The sequence below is a fragment of the Tasmannia lanceolata genome, unplaced genomic scaffold, assembly GCF_043159265.1.
Source record: "Tasmannia lanceolata isolate RefF3 unplaced genomic scaffold, GAP_Taslan_0.1 ptg000006l, whole genome shotgun sequence".
Taxonomy (NCBI): domain Eukaryota; kingdom Viridiplantae; phylum Streptophyta; class Magnoliopsida; order Canellales; family Winteraceae; genus Tasmannia; species Tasmannia lanceolata.
The window spans coordinates 28,240,705-28,248,766 of record NW_027518683.1 but is presented as its reverse complement, the minus strand read 5'-3'; positions in this window follow the sequence as shown (position 1 = coordinate 28,248,766).

Sequence of the window (8,062 nt, the reverse complement as noted above, 5' to 3'; positions counted from 1 at the left end):
ATCTGACGAGGATCACTGGAGAAGAAGATGCCACCGGTGGTAGCCTCCCTCACTCCCTCTTTCTCCCTCTCCTTTCTCTATTTTTCACGAAAAATGGAGGGTCGGATGGTGGCGATGAAGAGGCTACGGTGGTGGGGATAGGGTCGGATCTCCGGCGGGAAATGAGGCCGGAGAAGAGGGTTCTCTTCTTCTCTTTCTGTTCTCCCTCTCTGGTTTTATTTTATTTTATTTTTCTCTTGCAAAAATGAGGTTTCTCCTCTGTTCTCTCTCTCTCTCTCTCTCTCTCTCTCTCGATCTTCTTTTTTCTTTTTTCTTGGGGATGAGGGAGAAGACGATGGTGAAGGTATGGGGGTGGAGAAAATCTAGAGAGGTGGTGGTCTGTGGTGGTGGAGGGTTGGATCGGAGATGGGGTGGGAGTGGAGGTGGCTGGTCGGAGATGGGTTTTGGTGGAAAAAACCGAAGTGGGTTTTGGCGAAAATAGCAGAGGTGGTGGATGAAAGGGGTTTAATGGGTGGCTGTGGAGTGGTCGGAGGTGGTTATGGCTTGGCCGGAGGTTGGAGGCGACGATGAGAGGAGAAGAAGGAGGAGGAGGTGGAGATGGTGGCCGAAATGGAGGTGGTTATGGTGGTTTTGACATGGGTTTTGCAGAAAACAAGGTATTGGTTCAGATTCCGGTAGGGTTTGGCGGTGGATGTGAAGAAGAGGGTGGTTGGTGGCAGTGGAATGGAATGAAGGAGAGGGTAGAGAAAAGGTGAGGCCGAGATGGAAGCGGCTTGGCCGGAGGTTGGAGGGTGGCAGAGATGCTCTTTCTCTTTCTTTTTCTGTTTTCTATTCCTCTACGAAGATGAAGAGGCTCCTCCCTTTTGCTTTGTTTTCTTTGTTTTTCTTCTCTCTGCAACCTCCTCTCTTCTCAAAAAATTGAGCTCCCCTTTCTTCGAGAAACCCTAGCTCGATACATATAGAGGGAAATGAAAAATTTTCCCCCCCTTTTACTTCCTGGACACCCCCCCACAGTGATTTACGACTACTCTTTTAATGTATAAAGGGGTGGTCCAGGTAAAAAAAGGGGCAAACAAACTTCTTTTCTCCTCAAATGATCCTAACCCTCTAATTTGATCCAATGGTTGCCAAGGGATGCTTACACCTTAAGTAATACCAGAATTCCAAGATCACCCCTCTAAAGATGACAAATCACCATTTTACCCAACACAGATATCTTGCCTTTTATGAAAAAAGGAGGGCGATATCTACACAACCAAGCTTTGATAATTCACCCTATCCCAACCCAACTTTGATTATCGCACACACGTCGCCTGTCTTATTCTACATTTTTCGCCCGATTGCCATGAAATTTTGCAGGGGTATCCTTGAGAACACTAACAATCACTTGGAGAATTTGTACCCACAAATGTGCATAACAAGATGCCCAAAACTCGAGCCCTCTTCTCATTTTGAGCCCAGTCCCTCAGGAATTTTTGAGATTAATTTCGGAATATTTTGGGACTCGGAATTTGAGAATTTTATTGGAATTTTGAAGTTCTTATTCAATTTTGGGGACTTTAGGGTCTTGTCAAAATGGGGTGTCTACAATGGCGTATCCACTACGCGACAAAAATCTGTCCGGCCCGAGCCGGACAGAAGGCTTTGCCGGACAAAATTTTCGGACTGATTTCCTTTCCGGACAGACAGATTTTCCTGACTGATTTCCTAGTCGGACTGACAAGATTTCCGGACTGATTTCCTTTCCGGACAGACAGATTTTCCGGACTGATTTCCTGGCCTGACTGACACGATTTCCGGACTGATTTCCTTTCCGGACAGACAGATTTTCCGGACTGATTTCCTGGCCGGACTGACGAAATTTCCGGACTGATTTCCTGGCCGGACTGGCAAAATTTTCGGACTGATTCTGCCGGCCGGGCAAACGGCTTCGCCGGACAGACTCCGCCCGTTCAGGAATATAACTCGCCACACTTCCCCAAATCACTATAATGACTTGGAGAACTGGGGGGCAACTGATGGGGTATGAAAAACAGCAGCCTATTAGTTGTCGACACGTGGCCCCAGGATGGCCCACCGCAAATCCCATGTCAGCACAGGGGTAGTTCGGTAATTGTCGGAGAGTAGGTGAACTCAAACCTATAGCAGGCCGACACCTGTCCTGGGGTAGGTAATCCAACCACCCCGGTTTCCCTCTATAAAAGGGTTTTCAAAGCTCAAACAAGGGAATAACTTCTTCTCAACCAAACTCTTAAAACTCACTCTGCACTCCTTCTCATACTGACTTGAGTGTCGAAGGGCTTGTCGGGAGTAACGACTCCGGGTTGGTCTTCTGACCTTGTTTGCTCCTGTGCAGGACTCAGCTCCTCGGGTCCTCCAGCTCAGCTCTTACGTCACTGCCGTATCTGTTACCGATTTTAGGCATAACAATACATCCTTTATCAACTTAACATTGGCCCTCTAGGAGTGCAGGCCCTTCTATCTGGCTCACTCAAGCTACCCATATATGTTCACTTTTAGCTTGCATTGTTTCCTTACCAGACGCGCATTGCCTACCTGTGTCACACACATGGGAAAAGAGCACTTGGGGTTAGCTGTCATAGTTTTTTAAGATATGTAACAACCTAAAACAACTAATAGCAACTTCTAAAATAAAGGATTGTAATAGTGGAAAAATAGGGCACCAAAGTACACTTGGGGTCAAGTGGTTGGTCGAAAAATTTATCTGGAAAAGATTTTCCTGTCACATCCCCTAAACGACAGAGGAACTCTTATCCTAGGATAGCGGCTGGGTTTGTTTTATCTCTCGATAAGCTTACTTTATTTTACTAATATCGAGAACTATTCCAATAGAAAGAACATATTATGTTCAACTTTTAACTATAGAGTAATATGCAGGAGAGAAAAGTACGGAATGCGGGTATTAATTACCGAAAATTATGGATTTTGGGTACCTTTTAAATGAATCATCAAACACAGGTGATTCTTCAAAATGGGGGAAAAAAAAGACCCCAATACCCTTCTGACATGATCAGAGTCCTCGTATGTTTCCCTTCTTGACAAATTCATAACCCAACATTAATCATTATCTTTAAAGTAATATTGTATTATTTCTCACTTCTCTTTTGGACGAGAACGGCCACGTTATTGAATATTTTATTATTTACACATCTCTTTTGATTGAGAACGGCAACGTTATTGAATATTTTGTTATTTCTCACATCTCTTTTGGCTTAGAACAACGACATTATTGAATATTTTATTATTTCTCACGTCTCTTTAGGATGAGAACGACTACGTTATTGAATATTTTATTATTTACACCTCTTTTAGTTGAGAATGGCGACACTATTGAATATTTTATTATTTCTCACGTCTATTGAATATTTTATTATTTCTCATGTCTCTTTTGGCTGAGAACGCCTCCGGAATATCAAGTACGTCTCTAGATTCAAGAAACACCCGTAGTTCAGAGATATTAAGTATGCTGCCGGATTCTAGAGTACGCCGCTGGAATATTGAGTACGCTACCGAATTTTCTGGGTTCAAACCATGGTTTTAAATTTTGACCGAAATTTCGGATTTCGAACCTAAATTTCGGATTTCGGACCGAAATTTCGGAGACCGACACCGAAATGCATAAAAACCGAAATGGTACAAAATTTTGACCGAAATTTCAGAATTTCTGTCGAAATTTCGTTTTCCCGAAATCTGAGCAAAGAATCCAATTTTTTAAAAATTAATTAATATTTCACCGAAATGTCGGTAATTTCGCCCATATTAAATGATTTTTAAAGCGGAATTTAAAATCGAAATTTCAGAATTTCGGTCGAAACTTCAGAAATTTGAGGGTCCGAAACCGGTTCTGAACCCGAAATTTTAAACCTTGGTTCAAACATGTGTTTCTAACGTATCGAGTACGCCGCCAGAATATGGAATAAGCCGCCAGATTCTAGAGTACGCCGCCAGAATATCGAGAACATAGGGTTTCAATTGATTTTTGAGTTGTTTTTCAAAGCAACTAGTTTAAAACCATGAATTGTTTCAAGGGTAATGTTTTCTGAGTTTTATTTAAGGAAAAAGAAAATTATAAATCTAAAATTTCAGTAGAATTCCTTTCGTCTTGATGGTCCAAAAATTCATTAAAAAAAACCTCGAAAAGGGTTATTTGGTGAATAAAATTTCATTTACCTGTCAAATCAGTTCGAAATTTGACGAAATTTTATTTTCTGTAGCCTTTTGGTATTTAAAGATCATAGTAAAATTTTATAGGAATTTCATGATTATTTATTATTTTTATTGGATGTTTAATGAAAAACCATGATTTTCTACACGTGTTAAGGAGTTGTCCTCAAACGAATTCTTCAGAATCTAAAATTATGGAATAAGATGGATTGGTTTATTAATATCTTATTATGAATTTTTCAGAATGTTTTAGCACGATTTAGTATTTTTAGTGATTTTTATTTGAATAGGCTTGAATCTAAATAAATCTGTTAAAATAGTAAATTTCAGTCAAAATATGCGAAATTTCTACTGTAATTTACTACTATTATGAGCATGTTTCAATACTATTTTGGACCAATTTGGACTATATTTGTTATACGTTGCTTTGGAACATTTGTAAATTGCCTAAATTGATAAAAATCATTAAAAATTAACTAAAATTCGTAAAATCTTAAAAAATTTCAAAACATCAAAATTTTCCAGAACCATCGTAATCTTTAAGTTACTGAAGTAAAAGTTGTTAAAATCTTCACAACTTGTTGTTTTAGCCAAAACCCTAGCTTAGGTGAATTTACCCTTAGAGCTTTAGAATACCCTAATTTCTAGGCATTAGAAACCTCTAAAAGATGAAATTTACTAACCTAACAATTTGGGTTGGGCAAACCCAAACTCAGATCGATTCTGGAACCGTTGGATCACTGTCCCACTTCGTAGGAACCCTGCAGAGCCTCTTTAAAAAAACTCAGGTCACTATTAAGTCCTAAGTTCTAAGAAGTCTTAGAGTTAGAAGTGTGGTAAGCCTCATCATAGCTGGCTGCTGTAATTAGTAATCAAGCATTAGATTAGGTTTCACATAGTTAACCCTCTTTCCCTATAGGACGTGCCTAGTTAACCTAGGACGTAGGGCCCACATGCATTAGTCTAGGGAGTTTCTTGCATTTAGAGTTAGGAGTGTGGTAAGCCTCATCACAGCTGGCTGCTGTAATTAGTAATCAAGCATTAGATTAGGTTTCACATAGTTAACCCTCTTTCCCTATAGGACGTGCCTAGTTAACCTAGGACGTAGGGCCCACATGCATTAGTCTAGGGATTTTCTTGCATTTAGATATGATCATATAGCATCTTAGATGGAGTCCTAAGATAATACTACTTAATCAACTTGAATTAATTAATCTCTCATAAACTGTTGAAACAGTGAGTCGAGTTTAGATTAGTGTCCTAGATGAGTTAGGCATAAGTAGCTTAGTTTAGGCGCACCGAACTATGTCGACTTTGATCCCAGTGAGGCTTGGGTACGTAGGCAACTTGGATGGCATTCCAAGCTCAAGTCGACCCTACACACACTTTAGTAGGGTTTTAGGGTTGTTCTTCATTTCTTGATCATTTTCAAACCCCAAATTAACTAATTTAATCGAATAAATCATCTAGGATTACCTCAAATTAGATTTTAGGAGAACTTTCACATAGATTGAATCAAACCAAATCAAAAGAATCAAAAGATGCATCTAGGAACCACATCGAGATTAGATCATTCAGGGTGCATGTCCAGTAGATTACATCAAGAGAGTTTAAATGAGCCTTTTAAAAAAAAATTAAGCGTGTCAATCTTTGAAATTGAAGACAGGATTACCGGGCGAGAAAAGTGCATACGGTGTATACACCATACATTTCATTCTCGTAATCAGGTAACGGACGTAGACTTCTGGGATCGCAGATCATTGCAGTGTCACTTATAGGTCCTAGGTCCCTTACCTAGGTGGCAACTCTGGTCATTCTCTTTTGTGTGAAATTCAGATTTCTTTAGTGATCACAAGTTCACAGAAAAGATGATTCATTTCAATAATCAAAAGCACACGCCGCTCGCGTGGGTATTGAGAGACCAAAAGAGAGGCAGGTCGCGCCCCTCTCGCGGGACCAGGTCCCATAGTTTGCTACCACTCTTCTTTTGCCATAGAAAGATTATTTATATCAAATATTTTTCCAAACACCAACTCTCTTACTCCTAGTCATATTGAGAAACAACAAGGGTTTCCTCTTTTGCCTACTCGTCACCAATCATGGGAAATAAGGCAACTTTCCTAACAATCTCCATCTTCGCTTGTTTCCTAGCCACTTGAAGATTTTCCGTTGATGTCTCCATCGGTAAGCTGTCAATGCAAACCACCATTGGACTTTTTAAGTACCAGTTATACACCATCGGATCACCTTGTTTTTGATTGAAATGCAAGTGTGGCAACCAAAGAGGTGGGGTGAATTGGTTAATTAAAAATTATTGGCTTAATTAGATGGATTATTTAAAATTACTTTACTAATTAAGCACAAATTAATCTAACCCTTGTTCAAATAAGCAAGGCAATGAAAGCTAGGGTTTAGATATTACTTTATCCTTTATATGATCTAACCCTTGTTAATGTAGATTAAAAAATAAAGGTAAAGGGAAAGAGATTACCAATCACCAATGTAGAGAAGGGGGCAAGCAAGAGAAGAAGAGACCAAGATTTATAGTGGTTCAGTCTATCAACAAGGCCTACTCCACTCTTCCAAGTTTAGCTCCTTTGGTACTCCACTAATGTTGAGATTTTACACGCCTAATCTCCAAGCGTTACAAGCACCTTCTCTGCCTCCGAGGGAACAAACCCTCTACCTCCGGATTCTCCTTTCTTAACGAGCCGAATCGAAGACCCTCTTACAATCAAGCTTCTCCTTAAGGCCGAAGCGAAAACTCCTCTTCACAAAGTTGATTCACCTTTCTTACCGGGCCGAATCGAAGACCATCAATACAAATGAAAAAGAAATGAAGAACACTCTTAGCCTCTTTGATTAGGCTCGATACAAAGATAATAGCTCACAAAACTCTCCAAAAGATTAAGCAAATAAAAGCCCTATGGAGATCTTCTTCAAGTATGGAAAATGCAAGTTCAAAGCTCTTGAAGAAAATTAATGGATTTGAAGGTTTAAGCTCAAATGAGATTTTCAGTAAGTCCAAAAGTCATTGAATCCATGATAAAACAACATATTTATAGCCTACAATGATTCATAACCGTTTGGGAGTAGTTTGGTCAAGAAAAGACAAAAAACGGTTCCAAAAAACAACTAGCCGTTATGCCCCAATGGCTAGTTTCTCGTGCCTCCGCGGTCGACCGGGGTAGGGCGGTCGCCCGCGGGATAGCTACTGGAATTTTAGAAAACGGAATTTTTAGTGTCCCGATCGACCGGGCTTTCGCGGTCGACCGCGGTTGTAAAAAACAGTTTTTTGCCGCGATCTTGTAAAATTCATATCTCACTCGTTTGTCATCGGATTTTAAAGTTCTTGTACTCTACGGACATGAGAAAAATGAAAGCTATCCATTAAAAATATTTGAAAATATTTTAGACCTATTAACTCAGGTTTAAGTTGTTGTTTTCATACTTCAAGTGCTATTGTCATTTCTTTTCATTTGTAAACTTTAGTTGGCACTTGGACTTTAGTTCTTCGAGCTATGGACTTCTGTTTTACTAAGTTTAGGACCTTTGAAAATGATTTTCCATGAAATAGATATAGGTTTCAAAGTTGGTTTTGTAAAAGGTTTGAAAAATACTTTTGAATGCAAAACCACTTGAAAGAGATCTCCAATACAATCTAAAAAATGTAAAACTAACCTTGATCGTATTAGCTTCAAAGGTCTTTCTTGGGCTCTTGGCTTGTAAGTGAACACTTGAGGATTCTTCGGTACATGTGAATTCTCTTCTTGAGTGAATCTTCACTTTTGAGGCATGAGAAGGTCATCAACACTTGTTCAACTTCAAGCTCCTCTCGGCATATGCTAGGCATGCTTGTGGGATCCTCAACTTGAGC